At 43.4% G+C, this 22,162-nt stretch overlaps 1 long non-coding RNA gene across 3 annotated transcripts in view; it reads right to left on the bottom strand.

Moving 5' to 3' along the window:
- LOC112573141 overlaps window positions 1-13,619 on the bottom strand; it is a 43,078-nt gene extending 29,459 nt beyond the window's left edge. The window contains exons 1-2 of one of the 3 annotated variants that reach the window (XR_003101175.1): window positions 13,601-13,619; window positions 6,625-7,616 (exon numbers count right to left, since the gene is read on the bottom strand). This is a non-coding gene — a long non-coding RNA (uncharacterized LOC112573141). Of the gene's footprint in view, window positions 1-6,624; window positions 7,701-7,825; window positions 7,990-13,600 lie in introns of those variants that run through there. The other 2 variants (XR_003101174.1, XR_003101173.1) reach the window with 2 other exon arrangements.
- Between the last annotated feature and the right edge of the window lie 8,543 nt (window positions 13,620-22,162).

The raw sequence follows: 22,162 nt of genomic DNA, 5'->3' as shown, positions 1-22,162 counted from the left end.
GTGGACCGAACCCTCAGCAACAGGACAGCATGGCATCATGGTGCGTTATCACCTCGCGACGAACTCTCAGCACGGTCTGTAACAGCTATTGAGTCATAAAATCTGCGAACGCCCATCATTCAGCTTGCAGATCACGTGTCCGATGCTGTTTCAAAAAAACGTGAGTATATCCATCTCATGCAGCCGCTATGTTTTTCTTATATCGAATGTCCAAAAACTAACCCTTTTACGAAACATAAAAAGTAATGTTCCCTTAAACTTTTTCAACCCAGCTTTTATGTTCTATAAAACCGTTAACGCACAGAGGGTAAAGTCAACACTGCGTTGTAAACATGTAAAAATAATAGAGCAATCGTTAAGTCTTCATGACACTTAAAGGTTTAGTTCTTTTTTAACAACTGGGTACAGTTGACTACAAAAAGCTATTACCCAAAATCTATGCGACAGAGGTCAAATTCGTGACGTCACCTATGTACACAGATACACCTATTTAAAATATGGTTCCAGCACTCCCATTGGCTGCGCCGGAAATGGCTATGACTTCGACAACTTAAACGTATCAAAGTTACAATCTGAGGTCGGTGTTGTTGACCTCTTCATGATGACTGTAAGCCTGTATCCCTAGAACGGAAGGGAATGAAGAAAGTCTTCTCCCTGGGAAAATGAAATCCGACTAAGCTTTCCTCAAACACTTGAAAAAAAAACGTGTACCCCACAAGAGCTTTAACACTTAATCGGATTTTCTACTTGTGGGAATCAAGAAGGCGTTTGGTATGTTGCAACTACTCTCACACAATAGCCCGTCGTGCGCCCACTCATGAGCACGTGACCTCAAGTGCGCAAGCCCCGGAAACATACCCTATTCCGGCAGCCAAAATGGAGGCGGGGCCGGGGTAATTGCTGCTAATGGGGAAAACGAGTACTCCACAAGCTGCGACCTGGAACTTTCCTGCCCTCACATACAGAAGTTCCTCCGATGGCTCACGAAGAGAATGATGTCCTCAGTGGCTGAGTTTGAACCTGGCTGGCAAGCTGCAAGACTTGCACCCCGATGAACGAACACGGGTGCGTGCAGGTAGGGGTCTTGGTCTGGGCGGTGGCTGCAACACTTCTGTTCCCCGTTGACGTTAGTGGTCTGACAGCTCTCCGTTCAGCTAGAAAAAAAATGATTCGATCCATTATCTTTGCTGATAGCGTGGCGGTGGATTTGCATTTTACTTGACGGCAAGGAGGTTGGTTGTTTCGTGGCTTGTCCAGACACAAAAAAGTCCTGACCACATAAACTGGTGGCTGCTAGACTAGGTGGACCACTTGCAGCTCACTGCTTCTACGGCCACGTGACTATAGGGCCCATATATATGATACAAAGATATCCAGTCCCTGATCAAGAAAGCGTAAGAATGCGCCTCATCATATTATACCATTGGCTTTCCCAGTGGTGGCGGTTGCGAAGCCGTAAAATGCATGTCAATATGTTGGGATCGTGAGTTATTGGTTCACATCTCGTCTCCGACACAGTTTTTTTTTTTCTCTCTCTCTGAATATGCCACCTGGTTACGGGACAGGGCTGGGATGGTTTATAGTAATGTACCTTAGTTTAGTCACGGTGTAAAATACCAAAAGCCAGCTTGGCTGTAGCCGTGGCAACATCAGAGTTCTTGTAGAAGCTGCCTGTAGTCTTGACAACATCATTGTGTCTTGCCCTTTAGCTGTAACCTTTGACAACATTAGTTTGTCCTGTACAATATCTGTAACCGTTGCAACAGGAGTGTATCCTGCACAAATGTGATAAATAAAAATTCTGGATACATTTTAATAATCATGATAATAAGAAAGTGAATTTCCAATGCGCAGTGCCCTACTTCAAAAAAGGATCAATGCGTTTTTTTCCATAAGAAAAATACAAACGAAAAGCCAAGACAGGTAACATTTACATACATACGGACGCACACTAAAGCAAGTCAGCAAACAAACGGACAGAGAAACACCAACAGACATAAACACAAGGCAGAGATATCTACACACAAAGCATGCCGGGGCAGCTCGGCATAAATAAAGGAAACAGCAGACAGTGTGTTTATATGAATCGCCCAAATTTGCAAGATCGCGGGACTTTGAACGACAGACGACGGTTCCAGATATGCTTATGCGAATTAATCACTTGGATTCTTTTTCATACTTGTCTTCAGTGCGGATGCACACTCTTCAGATCAGTTGGGGGATTATTTATGCAATGTTGCAGTGCAGCCCCTCCCCTACCCCTTCAATTCCCCTCCACTGCCTTTCCTCCTCCTCCGATCTGATTCTCGCCTCCCATTTTTCATCCTTCCATCTGGAATGATCGATTAACCGATCTCAAGACAGCAGAAGACGGTACACGCGAAAAAAAAAAATAAAAAAGAATCGAATGTTTTATGTTCTTTGCTCTTATACTTTTGGCCACTGTTCATGTTAAGCACGAAGCAGTAAAATGTGATTTATACACGTTTTCTAGGCAAAGAGAATTAACTCTTCCATTTTAAAAAAAGGGAGATAGAATGCTTGATCCTGCTTTTCTGTTGTCAAGAAGATCAAAGCAGCAGAAAGGTCATAGAAAGAGGGGGATGTGTAGAGAGAGGGGGATGGTAGAAAAAAAAAAAAGAAAGAGCAAGAGAGAGAATGTCTGAGAACTGTCGAGTTCTCAAGGCCAGCTATGCCAGGTGAAATCCAGGATCTCCATACTGTTGTTCAAATGGTCCACATGTTCCAAGAGTCGAGAAAACCAACAACAGATGGTCGAGACACAGGTTGAGGGGGCAGTCCAGACACCGTATTCACGTGGCACGTTTAACCAGCTGTGAGTTAACCTACTCCAGGTGTAGGTAAACCTGCTACCCGCAGGTAGCGGCCAATATACTACAGATTCGTGGCTTCTGGGTAGGCCTACCCCAATCGTACTCAACCCCATCCCCTCCAGTAAATTATCCCTGACACGGTCTTCATACAACCTAGGCCATGTCCCACAGATTCAAAGCTGATGGACTACAACCACTCAATCAAGCAGACTAAAGCATTTATCCCATAATCATCTCGCTGTAAGATCCATGTCCAACAGACTATACAAATCTCAGCTAATACTGTACATCCGGGGTAATCGCACGTCATTCATACTGAGCTTTGAGGCTGTAATCATTATGTTTGTATATGTGGTTGGATTTGTGACTAAAAGAAAAATTTCTGCCTTGGACTTCTTCGGACAGACAATAAAGTTTGATTTGATTTGTTCAAGAAGTGAGGGAAAACGTTGCCCTGGGGCACAGTGGGGGGAAAGGGGCACAGTGGGGGAAAAGGGGGACATGTTTTGTCTCCAAAGTGCTGTGCAGACCCCGCAAACATTACTTCATGTAGAGACGATGGAGCAAACCCCTGCCATCTCATGCGTGGGAACAGATAACTTATGACATGCTTTCTCTGGATTAAGCCGTGCATTCATCTTTTCCGGTTTTTCTTTACTAAGTGCGTTCTATGCTACATTTATTGTTGTTTAGCTGCTTTACCAGGAAGAAAATCTGAGCTGTTTTGCGCACAAAGGTCGACACAGATAACATTGTTCCCGTGTGACTTATGAGAGGTTTTGGGACAAAGTCCATTATTTTTATTCATTCCTTTGCAGTCATTAACTTAATTAGAAAATGTTTGCTTACAGAATAATCGTTACAATATCGAAGAACCAATAATCTTCACTAAGTGAACAAATAATTGAATATAAACGCAAACAAGACATTAAAGAATAATCAAATACTTAAGTGAGGCCCTATGATCCTCAAGGGAGCAACAAGGAATAAACTAAACAAATATTGAAGTATACATCTGTTTAATAAGCATTTCATTAACACCAATAAATATCCTTAAGGTCCCGTATCCCTTAGTTACGCAATTAGAGTCTTCAAAGTGTCATCACCAATTCGAGTAGGAAGAGTTGAAATATAGATACATCCATATAGATACACCCATAGCAGCCATAATATGATCTAAGCAAGTGGCAATCGTTATGAACTGTTGTAAACACACTCGAACCTGGAAATTAGCTTCCTGGACAAAAAAACTATCTCTGTACTGTAACATGAAAAAATAATAATATAACAGAGAGCGGAAGTTGCTTGTTCACAGTTCACAGTCCACACAGACGCAAGGCCTGTGAGTGCTCCTCTACTGTGGTTATTTGTTTCTACTGTCTTACTCTCTGTTGCTTTAACCTACGGCATCTTTGCCACTGCTTTGTAACTGCAACCTCAGTGGTAAAGCTAACATCTGCGGTGTCTAGACACATTTTTTAACGAACAGAGCTTGTTCTTGAGTTCCATATGCTGCCCCAAGGGGTCGGACTTGCTCCCGCTCCATAACTACTGCCCCTCGCGCCCTCCAGGGTCTGCAGTTAAAAAACAAAGGTAACTGTCGCCCAAGGAAATCCTTGTTTCTGTGATTATGAAGAGATGTCTACACCCCGTGGACGTTCTTTTACCCATGATGCCGTATCTATGATGAGGTGGCAAAGTTTTGCGTTCTGTCTCGGGACCGCGATATACCTTCGCTTTGTGACTATGGCTCGAGCAGATTCTACGTAGCCAATGGATTTGCACCTCAAAGATTATAGCCGTTGGGGTTTTTTTTTTTTTTTTTGCTAGCGCTGTAGCAAATCGTAGCTCTCCAGGCTTTTAGCCAAAAGTCTCTCCATCAGACCCTATCTCGCCTTCAGATTCTTGTGCAACAGCTATATAGCGTTCTGTAAGCGGATATCCGCAAGGGAGATGACTCACTAATGGCGTCTTGACGGAACTTATATTACGCGAGACTCTTGAATGAGAGGAATACCGCCATGGCAACATATAGCACAGGCTTGCTTGCTTACTTGTTGGCCTGCCTGCTTGCTTATACTTCAGCCAGACATCTGAAAGCAAACATCTCTGGTCCTCTTAAAGATCAACGTGTAATAACAGATCTCCCTGATTCCTTATGCCAGAGGTGATGTACTACACCTCTAGTTACCTCCCCCTACACACACACATTTTCTGTTCCTTTTCCACGATAACTGATTTAAATGTAAAGTTTCGCTACCCTCAGGCGTCTGTAAAAGCTCGTTTTTCTGTCAGTTTGGACAGACTTCATAGTGAAGACAAAAATTACAAAATTCCGTGCAGGGCGAAGAAAACCTCAGTCAAGCTATAGGCCTGTCGATAGTAACGGCTGTTATCACGGGAAGACAGCAAAGGCAAACACTACAGGGGCTGCTATCGCCGGGTAGTCAGTTGTTAAAACCCTCTCTCCTCCTCGGAGGGGTGCCCGGCACTAACGGACAAGAGTAGGAAGAGCTGCTACCGACCTTCTCGACATGGATCTGCTCGTGCGTGCGTCTCGTGCATATGTCTGTGTATCAGGCACGGAATCCATGCCTCTCCACCACAAACAGTATGCATCAGACGCGCATGAACACCCACCCGGAATGTAATTGTAGTATGAAACATGTACACCCACCCGGAATGTAATTGTACTATGAAACATATGCACACCCACCCGGAATGTAATTGCATTATGAAACATCTGAACAACCACCCAAAGAGTAACCGCACCAGACGCGCAAAAGTACAGCCACCCAAACTGTAATCCCATCACAGGCACAGCCACGTAAACACAGACCGCCATGTCAGCTTTGCCTCTCGCACGTCAGCCTCTGGCCATCGTCTCGCATCAGCTCAGCTTCCGCACCAGACGGCCTCACTCAGCGACACCAGCGGGACCGTATGTCAAAACCTGCTTCCGATCGTGTGCGCCGTCTGCGAGAGTTAGTTGCCTCACAAAGACAGGATTATGTTCCTAAAGAGCGCTGTCTGGTGCATAAAACCAGCAATTTTCCACACGAATACGAATGTAATAAGGCTCTCAAGAACCGTCTCTCTCTCCCTCTCCCTCCTCCTCAGCTCGCATCTCTCTCTCTTGCTCGCATCTCTCTCTCTTGCTCGCTCTGGGGAAAGATTCAAATGGCGCAAGCTTATGTATGCACACTGTATTCACACACTGATACACTCACACACTCACACACACACGACGGTACCCGACCGTTGCGCAGACGCCTGCACGTGTGTATCGGCGGGGTGTGCACGCTCCATGGAAACACGCACTCGCCCAAGTTTCCAATCAGCGAAAATGATCCCACGCATCTCTCATGGCCCCAATCAATAGACCTATACCACTGGTGACAGTCCTCGTTGCCTCTCTTTCTCTTTTCCTCTCCCCTCCAACCTCATCTCTCTCTGTCTTTGCCTCTCTCTCTCTGTATATTTTACACAGCTGTACTATCGAAACTTAATTTTATTGTTCACATTCCATATTCCAGTTTATGAAGACGTTAATAATGATGGCTGCTGTTGTTTACTTTCCCCTTGTTATGGGCTCAGGCCTACTCAATAGAAGTTTGAGTTCGAGTTATCTCTCTCTCTTAACATCGTGAATGCATTTTCTCTCATATAAAGAGAAGAAGAAAGAAAGAAATAAACAAAGAAAGAAACAAAAAACAAACAAACAAACAAACAAACAAACAAACAAACAAAAAAGAAACAAAGAAAGAAAGATAGATCACACTGCTCTCACCGATGCGCGATCTCCTCCTCGGAGTTGGAGGACTTTTTCTTGTTGCTACTTCCCCGCCAGACGTTGCTGTTGGAGCAGATGTTGCTGCCTCCAGGCTTCCTCCCACCCCGCGATGACGCTATGGACGTCGACAGGCTCATCTTCGACGACGACGACGAATACGACGACGGTGATTCCCAGTTCTGCTGCAAGGGAACGCAAAGAGTCCTGGTGACTGGTGATGATCAGAGGAAATCACACAGTGGAGCAAAGGTCAGAGGGTCACTGCAGAGTGAGGAGGGAGAGGAAGAGTGTTGGGAGGAGAGCTCGTCACGGCAATGATGAATGACGAGGAGGACGATGACACGACAATCCTGCAGGAGGAAAACAATACGTGGGGCTTGCACGTTGGGGTGGGGAAAGTAGTGTTTCGTCGGGGGATGAGACTATGTCGAAGTATGACGAGGCTTGCTGACAGCGTTTTCTCGGTCCCCTGTCCCCCTCTCCAGATTCGAGCCCACCACCATCACCACCACGACGACGGCAAGTGAAAATGACAACAACAACAACAACGGCGATAGCCGCGACGACTTGTTGAAGTAATCCTCTCCTGCTCCAGTTGCAGGAAAGTTTGCTTCTAGACGGTTACTGCTGCTACTATGTGCTGCTGCTGCTGCTGCGGTTGGTGGTAGTAACGATGATGGTGTTGCAACACTGAAGTGGGGCGGCGGCGGTGGTTTTGGCGGCTGGCGGCCCCGAAGCACGGGCGAGAGCAGACGAGAAGTTGGTGGCGGTGAGATTCTGTGTCAAGATGGGTGAGTGCACCGTGGATATCAAAGTGGGACGCGCTGCGCACAGCTGCCACTTGCCGCACGTTGCCGCAGCTCAGCCTCAGACCCGCGCGATGCTGTGATCTTCACGCTGAGGATGGGGGGATGGGGTTGATGCGGTTGCTGTTCTTGGAAGCTGGACTGTCGGCAGCTTGGCATGCGACTCGGAAACATCCCCTCCTCCTGAAAGTGATTCACGGCAGCATGAGACGAAATGTTTTATGTACTCGAGAAAGAAAATAAGTACGGGACAAAATAAAGAATGAAAAGACAGACGGAGAGACAAAATAAAAGACGAGACAAAATTAAGGAGAAAAGAAATAAACAGAGTGAGTGCTATGCCGGTGAACTAAGCACATTATCCACCCCAGCTGCTGAGCCAAAATGCATACTTTATATCATCTGTCGTAGAGCTGTGAAGTACTGAGGCCATCATCCATCACCTGTTGTTCGTCCTTCCTACTTAACACTCGTGCCCCTTAAACAACACGCCATTTAGCATCCGCTTGCACAGCAACAGTTTGGTTTACACAAGTCAGCAAGAAGGATGCTGCCACTGGAGATGCACAATGTCGCCTCTTACACGTTTGATGAAAATATTTATCAACCCAAGTAGTAAACAATCCACCTACCACAACAATACTCCTAACTAAAGTAGTATTTAAATGCACTCCAACGAGTCTCAATTATTTTTGTTTGTAACCGTCCACGTGACAACACTGCTAGACACCAAAGAACATTTTTTTTTTAAACTGCACCGCTTCGAAGGAAAACAAAAACAAATGTTGATGCTCTAGATATGGAAGCATGGTGTTTCGCTGCTGTTTTCCTTTCTGCAGGAAAGGGTTTGGTAAAAAAAAAAATCTCTTCACGTGTAATAAATGTGAGGGCAGGTAAGTTTAGTTTATTCTAGACTGTCGTACCAAGGCGCGCTGGCGCGTGTCCATTTGCGTGCTTGGAAGCCGCGATGCTGTTCCTTCATAAATGCCTCATCTGGACTTCATGCAAACGTAAAGACGACAAACATCTGCCCGATAAAGACGGTTAACTTGTTTTCCAAAGCCCCATCCAAGATTTTTTTTTTTTCAGAATGTTAGCATTTAAGGTGGATGCTTTGCATTAGTCATGCAGCGCACGGTACGTCTGCAAGTTATTCGATTATTGTTTCTGTTTTTTGCTTGTTTGTTTGTTGTTTTTTTGAGGGGAGGGGAAGTAGGATAAATATTTAATTCCAGTCTCACTATGTTTGACTAAGCTGACTTAATTAGGTCGTCCCCTAGCCTTTTACGGGTAGTTTCGGGAAGCGAGGTATGAAAGACCTCGCTTTTCTGAGGCGAACTGTTTGTGGTGGTGATGCCCATCTCTCCATCCCTGCATTGCCTTCCCCAACCCTCTGCGGACTGAGGTAGGCCTGGGCTAATCAAACCTGAAAGAAATTCTTCTTTAAGATATTTCGAAACTAAAAGAATCTTCGTTGCAAATTGAGATATGTATGCACAAAGCCTCTCCCTGCAACTCGGAAAAAAGCTATAAAAATCTTTCTACCGAAATACAATAAAATCTTTACTGATGGATTAATTGACCAAATCGACCGTGAGAGCTGCAAGGTTATTTTTTTAAAAGAAGAAAAGAAACAAGGAAGTCAATTTAACCTACATTTACTCAACTTTAACTCAAAATTAATTTGTGCATCATGGTGCACACCTAACTGGGTGGGGAAGGGAAGTCTTCGTAAATGGTAAATTGATTGTTATTCATTCTCATCTGTGTTTTTTCTCTCTTCTCTCTTATTTGTTTTCATATTACTTTTCCTTTTTTAATTCTTCCCCACTCTTCTCCCCTGCTTAATATTCTTGTTCTTGTTCTTGTTGTTCTTGATCTTCTTGTTCTTCATCTTGTTCTTGTTTTTGTTCTTGTTGTTATTGTTCTTCTTGCTGTTCTTCTTGTTGGGTTTGTTGTTGTTGTTGTTGTGTTGTTGTTGTTCTTCTTCTTCTTCTTCTTCTTCTTCTTCTTGTTTTTCTTCTTGTTACGGTTCTTCTTGTTCTTATTCTTCATCTTGTTATGGTTCTTCTTGTTGTTCTTGTTCTTGTTCTGCTTCTTCTTCTTTTATTTCTTCTTCAAGGAGCGTTCAATGAAAAGCAATTAAATATCCTGAGAACAGTGGATCTTGCTGTAGCTGGGGATGAGCTCCTGGCTTGACTGCAATGCTCGCTATCTGGTTCGTCAAGTCGGGTCTCCCCGAGCCTGTGTAAGACCGCAGACAAGAGGCAGCTCTGACGATAAGCAACCGTCACTTGTCCACGGTTCCAGACCTGATGGCACAGACCCTGGCGTGACACCGTTCGCCACCAGAAACGAAAATCGATCTGAACACAACAACGAGCCGACTCCATTTAAAGGAAGTAGATTTTTGTCGCGGTCACTCAACCTCCATGGTTCCTGTCGCTTCTGCGCCAGACCTGAATCCCTGTTGCAAGATGCAAGCAAGAAGAACCACGCCCTCCTTCTCCATTCATAACTGTTTTTCTGCCAAACTTGTCTGCAGATGAATTCCATCGACCATCGGTATTCGTTCTTCTCTGGATTATGCGAGTTTCTCTTCAGCAACATCACTTGACAGCGTATGAGCTCCAGAGACGGCAAACATCTGCAGTTTAATTATTTATGAGGTCACTGGTTTTTTCTTAGACCGTTATTTTTCCAGCCTGCGATCTGAACTGACTTCCTTTTGCATTAACGGCACGCAACTTTCTGTGTGCGTGTTTTTTTTTTTATTTATCATTGACAGAGATTGACATTTATTTTAGCAACTCTTCTGATAAACATCGATGGTGTCGACAGAGCAGTGAGCTTGCCCTCGCTATGGGTATAGCGCCATGTACATGATTGTTATCATTATCCTTCTTAGTATCATCGCCACCTTCTTCTTCCCTTGATCAACAGAAGCTAGCCTTTTAACATACGCCTTCGCTGACGTTCCTTTATCCTTCTGCTGGTCGGCGCAGCTGAAAGTTGCTCTACTCGTATAATGTTTGTTTTTTTTCTACCAGCCAAGTCCAGCATGTACCATTTTTTCTTGTCTGAAATTTGTTTCATGTCTTGTGAACAAGACTTATGTTGGCTCTGTACCCACATGCCTTACAATGATTATGCTCATTCCAGTAGTTTTGTCACAGCTCTCTCTCTCTCACTCACTCTTCTTACCTGGCCTGTCATTTTCATGTAACCATCTCGATCAAGATGTCATAGAAGTAAAAAAGAGCAATAAATCTTTAAGGCAAGAAGTGTGTAAACAACAAAGCGCGCCGAAATTGTACCATCATCAGATTGCGAAATTTATCGTGTTTCTCTTTTTGAATTTTTTTTTTTTTTTTTTTTTTTTTGAGGGGGTGGGTTGGTGGTTGCCTTTGAGGAAGGTGGAGGTGAGGATGTGTCCTCCATTAAGTGTAAAAACTTTAGAGAATTGCAGCAACGTCTCTCTTCACTGCATTACTGATGTGTGCAGACTTCTCTCCTCCCCATCCACCCACCACCATCGCGACCTGCGTGCAGCGGGGGTTCGAGCCTGACCTGACCTGACCTTCTACCCGCAAGGTCAAACTGTTTGCCTGATGACGGTGATAAACAAGTCAACGGTGCCTTAGCTTGCGGTGCTCTCTCGTTCACTTCCTCTCATCATACCACTCTCAGCACGGTTGCAGATCATCGCATCCCACCACTCCTCCCACTTGTCCGCCATCTTGCATCTTTTGCTGACCAGTCTCGCCCAGCGCGCGTTCTTCGTCAACACATTATTTACATGATGCGATGCCGGTGCGAAAAAACATCCAAACGAAATCTTGAAAAATTGTCAGACAGTCTTTCGTGTTTATTTCGATTCCAGGACAGAAGGAAATAAGCTGATGCTATCATGGGCAAGCTACCAAAGACTTACCCACGGTAGATTTTTCAGGGTTTTTTTTTTTTTTCTTGAAATGATGGAGGGAAAAAACTGACGTTGTGGGCTAAGTCGTGTGCTCAGTGAATGTATTATGATCAAACCCCTCAGCATAACGCTTGAAACTGGTTCGTCGTAATCGTATGGCATGTCAGGAAGTCGTGCTTGATGGGTCTTCTTGATGGAGAATTACGGTGGCCAGGCGCCGGGCTGAAGGAAATGCTGCCATCTCATTGGCTGTAAATGGTTTCATGATTGACGATTCCCATCCCCCACCCCCCTACCACCACCCAGTCCCAGTCCCGTCTGATACCATTACCCAGGGCCATAGTAGATTCAGAATAACTTTGCTGAATAGACCATCGGCCTGCTTCAAGAGGGAGCATAACAAAACCATCATGTAAATTGTATCGTAGGCAATCGGATTGTCATCAACGCATACATTTTAACAAAACTCTCACAGGGTTTTGTTACAATTACAGAAGATGTTGCAAGTAACTTATGATAAACTTACAGAAGATGCAAGTACAAAGAGAACACACACAGACATACACTTAAGAGAATTCTCTCCGGTCCAATACTATGAAGTCAAATGAAGCTAGAGGGTTAGAAATATTAGTTCTAGTGTCTGGCATCTCACATACGAATGAATGTTGAAGGTACAGCGTCCACATTCACTCTAGACCAATGTACTAGGGGTTGTATTCGTTGCATTAAGAAATGTTTATAGAAAGCAAAGAAACATTTTGAACAATACTGTAAATACCAATTCTCACCCACCCCCCAAACTTCGCACATCAAAAAACAACAAGTCTTTGAGTGCAAGAAATTCCGAAAGTGTCTGAAACGTAAAGTCATGAACCAATCAACCTTTCCGGACAGCACGCAGAGCACAAGAAATACAGAAAGAAAGGATGGATGAAGAGAAGTCAACGTTTCTGTGCAATTCAGTCGGAAGAAACCTTATTCTGCACTGGACATTTATTTGCTGCAGTCAGAATACTATATTGACCAAGATGTCTGTGAAAGATACTGATACAAAGGTGGCGTGTTCAAAGACGAAATCTAAATTGAGAACTTCTTCGTTGGAATTGCCGTCTGGAGAGAAGCTGAGAAAAAAAACTGAGCAAAAGCAGAAAAATATAAAAACTGAGTAAAGAAGGTTACGAGAATGTCTGGAAAATGTAATGGCAGTAAATTCTTAGGGCATGGAGGGCATCACGTGCCAAAACTGGAAAGGAAAATGGTAACGGTTTATATCAAAATGAGGAAAATGGCTGAGGGACCGACAGATTGAACGTTGAATAGACAGATTTATAGACATTATAGACAGACAGACAGACAGACAGACAGACAGAGACAGACAAAAATTTCCTTACATAATACGATAGTATAATGTCATCAATGTCGCTATACACGATGGACTATAATGGGTTTGTGACATTTGCCTGAATAACGACAAGGATTGCTAACACTTTACTTATATAACTAGTCATCCTAATTGTCTTTCTCTAAAGATTTATGTCGTTCTCCATCTTTATTGTTTGTTCCATGATTCCTCTTTGTGTCGTCTCCGTTTATCTTTTCTTACTTGTCTGCATAGTTTTTCTACTTTCGTACTTTCTATTTTATGTCTCCTACTTGTCTTAAGCGCTGAAAGCATGCTCCTTCGTGAGCGTGATTATGTGTTATATAAACCATACCGCTGCTGCTGCTGCTGCTGCTGTTGTTGTTGTTGTTGTTGTTGTTGTTGTTGTGCGGGAAACGTCTATGCTCTTTCGACCCTAACACCATCTACCAGAAGTCGCTAAATTGAAATTTCAAACCCTGTGAATGATAAAGACAGTTGCGTGCCATTAACGCAATCCTTCTAAAACAAAATCTGAATATAAATTACAGTCTTTGAATTTTAAAAAACCGGTCTTTGTCAAGATCAGGAGAAACTAATCGATTACCTCATAAATTATTAAAGATTAGTTTTCCCCGGAGTCTCGTCACTGTCGCCTGAACACTGTTGCTGTGACTCAACCTAAGAGCACTGAGGCTACCGTTGAAAGACATCCCACCCGTCCTCAGATCTAGTGCAGAGGCACATAAAAAAAAAAAACCCCAGCTTACAGCCGAGCTCAAGACAAACATGCAAATCCGTCACTGACAGCAACATAGCAACACATCCACAACAGAAAAATACAAATACAAATAAAAAAAGCTTTCAAACTCAGCCTCTTACCGTCGATATCTCTCTCTGCGTCTTCTCTGTCTCCCTCTCGCTCCAAGCTTGAAGTTGCCTCCCTAGGCTTCTGTTTATTTATTGTGTTGTTTCTGTTATTCGCCCTTTGAAAGAGTTCTGTCGAAAGTGATTTTCAAGTGGGTTGCTGCTTGAAGCTGCGTCAACACCAAACACTGTATCCAGGTTGCGGGTGGAAAAGGGAGTAAACGACTACTGCCAAACCCGGATGTAAAGTTTGTGCCAGCCATGACAGACTTTGACGAGCATGGTAAAACATAGATCGGCATTCAAAATGTAAGAGAGAGCGGGGAAAGACAAAAAATACCGCCACAAGGGTAAACTGTAAAATTTGTAGCGAAAATGAGAAAAAGTTTACACACCTTAAGAGTTACACTGTAAAACTAGGAGCAAACTTTGCCAGAAGGAGATTCAGATCCGAGAGACCGAACCGATTCCCGCAGTAAAGTAAAATGGCGGCACTAGGGGGATGTGATGGGAGAGTACTCGAAAAAAAAGACATTTGTGAAGTAACAGGCGGAAAAAAATGTCTTGCGGACGTTGTTGAGCACTGAGAATATACTTCTGTTGCTAGTCCTTGACACAAACAACGAAAAGAGAGGTGGGGAGAGGGCTGTTTGTCTCCCCTGAGAAGGAAAACAAATGTGTCGAACTGTTACTTAGTTTAAGGCGAAAGCAAGGCAATGCAGGTAGAAGGAGCAGTTGTGTTACAACAGATGGTGCATGCCGACTTTAAGAATTTTTCGTTGTTCGATCGTAAACTGTCAAATGATTCACCGAGGTCTGACATCCGTTACATTCGTGAGAGGCTAAGAGTTGGTCTCGGCAAACAGGCAGAAGTCCAGAGATATATTTATACCTCCCTGGTCAAAACATGCTGAACTGTATTGAGGCATTTGCAAACAATCCAACTAAAGACTACGTCAATTCAGTCTTTCTGTCTTCCAGCGCTCAAAAGGAAGATCGACACCTCTGATCATCCAGCAATGTCGGAGTACCTTTTCATTTACAAAAAGTGTCTTGACAGAATAATGATAAAACATCACTAGACCCCAAGTAGTCAGATGTTCGTGCACAATTAAACTTATTCGTGATTCTTCAGTTTGCCGCTACACTCATTTTTGTTTGTATGATGCAGCAGCGCGTGACGATGTAAAGATAGAACTGAAGAGAACAAGATTTCTGTCAAACTTTGCAGGAACACCTTTCGTTTATCTGCGGTTTTAAGTCTTCATCTCATCTAAGTGTGCATGCGTGTGCACCCTGTCGGCCCACTTCAGAGGCCTCCTCTCGCCTATCTTCTCCAGCTAATGATGTTTTAAACTTGACAGCAGCCGCAGAACTTTCTGCATGTAGTCTCAACACTGCAGATCCTCCGCGTTCTTCATTTTTTAATTTTAGGAGCACTTCGATCGCTTGCCTAACAAGATAATTACTGTGCTCCCTACGTCGCTACGATAACAGTCTTATTCAACTGCAAAACCGAAGTTTCTAGTTAGCCTGCTTGCCCCATAAAAACTTCAAAAAAATTCTCCGGGGTTTTTTTTTCTTTTTAACGTATCATTAGACATCGCATGCCAAGTGGCCTGACGTGTTGTGGGTAACAATTTTATTAAAGATACTGGACGGACGTTGTTTTTGCACCCCAACAAGTTTCCACTCGCAGTACATGAGAGGCTGAATGGTGAAAGGGGTGAAGGGATTGAACAGGCATTTATGTTGAGCCAGCAAAAACAGCCGGTCCTGTAAAACGGTGCCACGTGAACAGAAAAAAGATTGCAGAGACAAGGCCACATCATCTTCACTGTCTGAATGACCACTGATGCTTCGCCGGCCTCCTAAGCTTCTGAATGGCTGGTTGATGATGGAGATGCACATTACTGGTTGGTCGGTAACCTTGTGGATAAATACAGTTTCTGTCACTTTCGCACCCACTACTATTGATGACTCACATTCCTGCTTTATAAGCATTCGAGGGCAAAAATCCTGTCCGACGACTTCCCAAGATACAGTTTATACAAGGTTCTAATCGCCACCTTGTAGATCAGCAATCCATACCCGGCTAAGTAATCAACTCTGAGGTACAGACATGGACCTCTGGGAAGACGCCAAGTTTGATTTCAACTAAGGTCCTTCTGGAAGGTCGTCTCTTGTCTCTCACCATATCTTTGAACGAGATTCTCGCGAGAATTCTTGAAAAATCTTCGACAATGCTCAGAGAAGGAAACTTCAAACCTCGTTTGCAGTCTGCCCAAGCTTTAAGCAATCGATCTGGACCACAAAAGCAGAACACTGACAGCGTCGTGTTGCCAAGGGAACTTCGAAAAAAAAAGACCTCCCACACACGCCAATGGCACCTTCGCAAAATTGACTTTCTGATATACTACATTTATGCTTGCCATCATCCATTATGCAATTCTTTTGAGGTGGACGACATTGAGTTGCAGTTAAATGACAGCCGAACGATAAACCGGTCGCTAGGCTTTTGTTGCCAAGAAGAGACCGACCTGATGCAGCAGAAAGGGACAAACTGTCGATGCGTGATCACATTCTACGACACCTAAGTTTCCAGGGTAGGGTTACCAGGGACCAGGACTAATGCCAAGAAAGCCGTTGGTAAGACCATTACTACACTTAAGGACACAGAAGATAGTGTTAGTGTCTCAATGTTTCAAATACACAGTTCTTAAGAGATTGGTTGGTGGTATTTAACTCCATGTTGCCAACCTAGCTCTTGTCGTATTGAGAAATCCTCAAGCAGCAAATGAGTTAAAGGATAAAGATATAATATGAACGTATACTTAAGAATCTTCAATCTTCTCTATATTCTGTATTAAGAGAGTTACTAAGATAATAACAGTGGAAGAGCTATTCTTGGTGACTATCTGCCAAAGGTAAAATCCCTCAAAATATTTATAACGTTTTTGGTGCTCATACACTTTTTTTGTGGAAAAATGTCAAGGCTATGACCTTTTTAGAGTTTCAGTGCTCAGCCTGTGACGGCGAAAAAAAGTGTGCGGCACGTGAAAATGGAGTGCGGGTTGCGTGAGTGATTGGAAGTTTCTGGGAGGACGAATAGTACTCTATTTTGTAAACGGGTGGCCAGTCGTTCACTTCCCGAGGAAACACGTAGGTGCCGAGACGCTGGGGAGTGATGACTGTGCCGCAGGAGGCGCAATTTTTCAGTTTGTAAAAATAAGTCCAGTTTTCGAAACTTCGTTTTGAAGGCACAACTTGAATGTACTAGAGTTTACTATTTGTTATTACACCCATTTTTAAGTGTAGGCACAGTTTTTGGAGGGAGAGGGAAAGGTCAGTTCTCATTCGCAGAAGGAACCGTTGGCACAAGACCAACCCTTCGTAACGGACGCACTCAGGACAGCATCTTGCGTGTTTTGTTAATCGAGTAAGTGTTTCAGGACGTTGAAAATTGGGGTGCCCCATTTGCGTCAGCATGAAGTGGGAGAAAAAGAAACCTTTGTTACATATTCATAATTAAAAGCATGTTAATTCACAAGCACCAAATAAGAGTAATGGAACGTGGGGCTGCTGTGGAGAAAGCTTTGAAATTTAAACGGCGTCATAGCTCGAGGTACGACGAGAACATGGGCTCCCTTCGGGTTTCCTCCGACTTGTTGTTTTTCATTTATCTATAATCCTGCAGCTTGCACATTCCTATGACTCCTGCATCTTTAATTGTCTGCATTCCTTTCGGTACACAGACTGCTTCGGTACTACTTACAGCCTGTAAAGTCCAAAGCCCATGTTGCTTACAGTCTACACAGACTACATTTAACCGTCTGTAGCCCACGGGACAAATGATGGTAATGGGCGTGTGCGTGATCTTTATATCTGGGTTTGTGTGTGTGTGTAGGTGGGTGGATTTATTTTTTAAATCTGATGGACATTGTTTACATTACTGCTGTTTTCATCTGCCTGGAGACCTCTTATTACACAGATTTATTTTACGCTAGCTCTTTTACCTTTAACTTCTGTTATTCACGGTCTCACTCCCAGAATTTACTGTGTCAATGTTTGTTCTTTAGAAAATGCACAATTAACCACAAGTATACATATTCTCACACACACACTGAGGAATGCCCTTTAGAATGTAATGAAATGCCATCCACATTTTGTCATCGTTGGCAGCCAGAGTGAATCTCTTAGAAGCTTGGAGAAAGGTTGCTGGAATTTGGCCTTTGGGTAAAATGTCTTCCGGACAAAATGCATTAAATCTGGTTTGCTGGAACTTGGCCTTTGGAGAAAGTCTTCCAGACAAAGTACATTTAAAATTGGTTTCCGGTTTGAAACCGACCTTGGGAGAAACTGCTTTCTAAATAAAATACGTTAAAACTGGCCTAATGATATTTTCTTATAAGGTGATAAGTTGTGACTTTTAATTCTTTGGAGGACTATTAATATATTTTTATTTTGTCTTTTTAATGCGCAAATTCTGGTACAATCAAATTTTATCCGATAGAAGCAATCTGGTTTTTTTTGTGTTTAGGTGCCCTTACATAAACAGCAAATACAATAACAGCCACAAGAAATAAGTTCTCGGGATCGAAGCTCGGTAGGGCTAACGATTGCAGACTTCCCTTCTGGCAATCTAGCACTGTTCAGTTGCGTTATTTTGCTTGGCTCCGCTGTCCACTTGCTGTGTCCTTTACATAGTAAACTACTTACATGGCGTGGTTTACCTTTACTTTGTTTGTCTCTTTAAACCCCTCCTTAACTCCCGATGCCGCCCATAACACACCCTCTACTCACCACACCTTTCCAGCAGCAGATCGACAGATAACGTAACCATAGTATTCTTGCAGCTTATATTACTTTGACAGGTAAGACAGACAAAATCATGATTTTGAACATGAACCTTGACAGATCTTCACGACCCGATGCAGTTCATCTAAGCCATCGTTACTTTGTCGCGTTCTTCCTATAACTTCTGTTCTCGTAATTATCACTTCAAGCGTTGCTCATTTAATTCATCTTCTTTCTTATCCCCATTGAATAAATTCAGAAAATTGATACCTTCCACTGAAAACCTCCAAAAACGATTTTCCGCCAAGAAGTAGCACTCCCATCGACTCCTGCTTTCTGGAGTTTCCCAAGTCGAATAAATACTTTTCACTGCCTAGTAGAATGACAGCCAATGTAACGTTTCTACCGGCTACAAAAGAACTGAGAATGCTCATGGCACTCGACAAAGTCTCATTCAAACGTCTGCCCTGCATGCAGTCTTGCAGTTATAAGCTCCGTCTGCTGGATCCGCTGCCTCGAAAACCAAACGAATGCCACGTCAGGCCCTGCACAGCTGCTCTGATTCCTGACGTTGATTGCAACTTTCTGTTGCCCACGCAAGAACTATTCGAGAAAAGCGAAATCAACAAACGAAAGCAAACAGTTGTTATTCTCCTCGCTCTCCATTTTCTAAATATCGTAAAACACTTGAGCGAAGCCTGTTTTCTGGGTTCTTTGCTACAGCAACAAACATCGCAAGATCGCGTCTTATCACTAGTCTGGCTTAATACGATGTATAAACATTTTGTTAAAAAAAACCAACACAACTCTATTGATGCTCATGACTGATCTATAAATCTGTAAACTACCTCGAAAATGGTTGCCTAAAGGACAGGAAGTAGGGAGAATAGGGTTGGAGGAACAACGAGGGATGCTTTATGACTGGCAAGCGGCGGTCAGGGCCACCGAAATACATAAGGACTAGGTGCTTCCTGGAAATAGTTTTAGGAGAGGTAGGGGGTACATCATGTTTTATCCTACCCCAGAAACGGAAGGCTCATATCACGGAAAAAAACTGACGGCCCTGATAACAGGTGCCACTCTCAGAGTAAGAACGCCATTCCTGAGACAAGATGTGAACCCAGAACGTCCTATCTGACAAGTCTGCAAAAAAGTTATGCATGAGGCAAACGGATGCAAACTTTTGGCCGATAACCCTGAATATGTCGCTGTATATCGTCCCGTCCATGGCTACAACTACCTGGGGCTAAAGCTAACCCCAGAGGCACTTTTGTTCCTACGATCTATAGCTGCGATTCTGAGGATAGTGGCGGGCTATCGGTTCTTGAAGAACGTGTCCAGAATGCCGTGATGTCCGGGGTCACGTGAGTGTCTGAGAATGTGCCTCCTTTTCATAAACAAGTTGGTGTTGATGGTGAGACTTTAAACACCTACTAGCGAACAAAACAAGATATCATATTCAAACACTCTCTGTTCGCAGCACCAGAGATAAACAAACATCGGTGACCCCGTAAACCTACATCTGTGTTTCTTTGCTCAGGTTCTTTTTTCTCACGGATGGGAGGGTAAGTAAAGATGAGAAGGCAGTGGAGTGTCCGCGACCTATTGCTGTTTGGTACTTGGATACTTTCTAGTGTCAGACTTGATGAAAAGCTCGATTTCTGCTATTTCTCTCCGGAGTTTCTTTCCGACATCTCTCATTACGGCAAACGAAACAAAGATTAAAGGCATACTATAGTCGAGCTGGATTAGAAAATAAAGGTAGGAAGAGAGAAAATACTATTTCCATTTTTTAATGGATTTGGTGGAAGACATTTTTAAAGTGGGTTGTATCATAATCGTCTGACTGCACCAACCGAACTCTTCAAATTGCTATTGATGTTATTTTTTACCAGCTAATCCCCGAGAGTTCTGAAATTCTTGTTTTACACTTTCATCGTCGGTTTGTTCATCGACTGTGCAGCTGGATCCTCTACCTGAGGAATGCCGCAAACCTTGCAGTTCATCAGAGGTCTTTCGTCTGCTGCCTTGCAATGACCACCCTTACTCGTCCGGAAATATAAAAGGAAGAAGAAGAGAGCTGGCAAAATCCGTGATGAAAAAGCAGTCTAGTTCCGGCTAGAATCAAAGAGTTTACTAGAATAAAGTGAAACTTGTACAACCTTTCGAGGATTTTAATGGCTTGAGGAAATGAGCCAGCCGTAGATACGATCAGCTGCAAGGCGCAGATAAAAGGATCGTCTGAGGCTTGATGCAAAAAGGGCGGAAATAAAATATGCCCTTTGACCCGGCTTGAGTCAGCACAGCATGACCTCATGCAAGACGGAAAAACATGTCGATAATGGCAAAAACAATCAGGTTTTTCATTAGACTCTCTCTCTCTCTGATAAAGAGTTAATGGGTCGATGACTAATGTGTGTGTGTGTTTGCATGCCTACGTTCACACACACACACCTGACTGATTTTTATTTTACCAACAGAAAAATCACTTCGCTAAAAACACTTTGACAGCGAAAAACATCTGCTGGCAAACATTTCATCCGGTTTTCCATCACGCAAGATGTTTTGTGTTAATGGCTACAGCGGTCGTTCGGTGAGCCCCTAAGGATGTAGCTCATCATTTCATTTTTATTTAACTCACAATCATCACAATAAATAAAAAAAAATGAATCGCAGCTGGTCAAAGTGAGGTGACAAAATAACGCACTAAAACTACTAATTAAGACAACACATACAAAAAAAGCTGTTGGACCAGGCGGGACTGATCAGACGCAGGCGATAACAAAGAAAGGACGACGACAGGTTGTAGTCACACGTTAGGTCTGAGACAGGTAATCTGTGTTTACCTGCCCTGAACGCGGTTAGCACACCTGTGTTCTGCTGGCTGACTGAGGCACGCCAGAACGAGCTAGGTCTGACGGGGAAGCCCTTGCTGTGATCCTGACTACTGTTGCTGCCGCCGATGATTGGGCTGATACGAGTTCTACTTGTTGGTATGTCTGATGACGTCATAGCCAAGATAAATCATGACAGTTGAATGACAAAGAGTGTATTTATGTCTGACATCGGGAAGAAACGGTCTCGACTAATGATTCCAGGCGCAGTCTGAACAAGGGGCAAATATGAGACATGCATGTACGGTTTGAAAGAAACCGCATGTTTACAAAACTGAATGTAGAGTATTTTGCACGGAACATGGTATATAGTCTATAATTATAATGTGTATACAGAGTGGGACTTGTGTAAGCGCCCCATCATTAAAGCCTACTCATGTTACGGTGACTGAAGATAACGCCAAACAATACAATTCTTGCACCTTCTCAGACCCACCTTTAGTCCATGAGACAACAGTCCGGTCAACGACAGGACATCGGAGGACTGGAGAAAGGCTGAAAGGTACAAATAGAATGGAAAATGGAGGTGGACACATGGGGTGAAAACGTAGAACAAAGAGGACCGCCGGCTCCAACAGACAATGACAATTTCCATCGAGCAGCCAGTGTTGTATTCGAAAAGACGGATTAACTAACAGTCAAACTCGAGGTGGTTTTTTTTTTTTTTTTTTGTTTTTTTTTTTTGTTCCTCTCATGTTGATGATGATGTATATAAGCAACATCAACAGATGTAAATGTTTTGTTTTTGTGACACATTTTGCAGGCAATCTTCCCCTGCGTAAAAGGCGAAAACAAGTTTTATTATTCAATATGTGCAAACCCTTCCAAACGAATGGTCAAAAACTCTTCGAGTTTACGATCCATTTACATAGTCGCCTCTCTTGAC

This window comes from Pomacea canaliculata, linkage group LG10, assembly GCF_003073045.1.
Source record: "Pomacea canaliculata isolate SZHN2017 linkage group LG10, ASM307304v1, whole genome shotgun sequence".
NCBI classification, from domain to species: Eukaryota; Metazoa; Mollusca; class Gastropoda; order Architaenioglossa; family Ampullariidae; genus Pomacea; species Pomacea canaliculata.
The sequence above is the reverse complement of the archived record's forward strand: the minus strand, read 5'-3'. Positions and strand labels throughout refer to the sequence as shown.